The sequence below is a fragment of the Propithecus coquereli genome, unplaced genomic scaffold (genome assembly GCF_000956105.1).
Source record: "Propithecus coquereli isolate 6110/MARCELLA unplaced genomic scaffold, Pcoq_1.0 Scaffold40, whole genome shotgun sequence".
Classification (NCBI taxonomy): Eukaryota; Metazoa; Chordata; class Mammalia; order Primates; family Indriidae; genus Propithecus; species Propithecus coquereli.
The window spans coordinates 1,607,343-1,609,244 of record NW_012149730.1 but is presented as its reverse complement, the minus strand read 5'-3'; the positions used below and the strand labels follow the sequence as shown (position 1 = coordinate 1,609,244).

Below are 1,902 nucleotides of genomic sequence, written 5' to 3'. Positions count from 1 at the left end.
TCAGCCCGGGTGACAGAGCGAGACCTCGTCTCTAAAAAAATAAAAACAATAATAATAAAATATGAAAATAAATTCTTTCTTACTTTGTGGTCTTAGGCCAGTTAACCTTTCTCTATGTTTCAGCTTCCTGGCCTTCAAAAAGATACTATTTATCTCATCTGGTGGTTTTTAGCATTAAAGAGGTAACAAATATAAATGTTTGGCACATAGTAGGTATTCCATAAATAATTTCCTATCTTCCTTTGTCCTGAAATTTTTATTATGTGAACAAAATTGACCCAATCCCTAAATGTGATTGTTCTTTAACTTCTGACCCTGAACTCTACTCTGAATGCATTGACAGGGAAGTGTTGATCACAGTTGTGTGTGCCTGGGTGTTGTAACTCACTTGGATAAGAAAAGGAAGCTAATTTGCTTATAGCCAGAATATGACATTTTTTTTTTTCCTAGAGATAAGCGAAGATCTTATGTTCCAGAAAACTTTCATGGACAGACTTAATTTTTCCAGTTTGTAGTTGATAGTTTCTGCCCCTAGTTTGAGATTCTTGTGTTTTTGCTTAGTATAAACCAGTTGGTGAAAACTGAAAATGTAATGGGCAGATTGAGCATCCAAGTTCTCAGTAAACTTAGGCAGATAATTCTTTAAAAAACAAAATATCTAAGTAAATATTTATCTTAGATAAATATAATTGGTGTGATGGCTTATTATTATTATTAGAAGTGAAATAGCAGTCATGAAATCTACCCAGTAATCTACAAAATGTCCTGAAAATGTCAACTTTAAAAAAAAAAACATAAATACTTCATATGATTGACTCTTGTGTTTTGGTGCTTTGCTAACTGAAACTGCTCTAAAGAGTACACTCAGAGGCTTAGCATAAAATTGTTCCACTTGATTTAAGAAGTTAGTTTGACTCTCTTCATTTTATTACGAGAATAATAGGCTTTAAAAATGGTATGTTATCTTCTTAAGGCTGCCAAAGATACCTGTAGAAGAGAAGAGAGTTTTAAGTACTTTCTTACCAATTTTAATTTCATATTGGCTTTTGGAACCATAGTGGGAAAATTGTAAAAAAGATGAGAGTGAGATAAACAATGAATATAGCACTATTCTGATTAATTCACAATACTTTTAATGTATCTTCTTACCAGCAACATTTAAAAGAGTATAGAAAATCCTTTATAACTTATTGGAAGTTTTTGGAATAAACATTGATGGTCTAAAGCTGTGTTTAAACAATCGAATGTTATGTGTGTCTTTTTTTATCTACAATTTGTGTACAGTAGTACTACCTCTGCAATGAACAATTTAATTCACGTGGCTCTCACAAAATATTTTGTCCATATAAAATCACTGCAAAAATATGTATCATTTATTTATAGTGATTTATGTGAATTTATATTGAGACCTCAATGACATTAATCATTTTGAATAATACAACTATAATTTTGCATCCAGAATTACTAAATTATCTAAAGAGCATCTAGAGTAGTAGACCAAAAAAATTACATTAAATATACATCAATAGAACAATACAAAAAATTCACAAATTCAACCACTGGGACTATAACGTTTATTTGCTAATAGATATTTTAATAAACAGGCTTGTTCCATCTATAAGACCCTGATAATGCCTCTTAGGAAATCATAGAAAAATAAAATACAATAATTAGTAATTTGTACTTTGTACAAAAATCTTACTATGTTGCTCAGCAGGTAGTTTTGCTAAACACCATATTCTTTCAGCAAATAGATGACATATGTTGTGCAATTCACCACAAACAAACCCTCATGTTGAGAGCTGAGCATTCTATAACACTATTAACTTGTAAGCATGCCAGAACACGAAAGTTTGCATGGAACATCATAATATAGTAGATTTTTGTAAGATGAAAACAATA

General features: G+C 30.7%; 1 protein-coding gene across 1 annotated transcript in view; it reads right to left on the bottom strand.

Annotated features, from left to right (window-relative positions):
• The window catches only part of ARL6 (ADP-ribosylation factor-like 6), an 81,448-nt gene that overhangs the window by 78,578 nt on the left and 968 nt on the right, over positions 1-1,902 (bottom strand). The gene's annotated exons all lie outside the window — the stretch shown is intronic.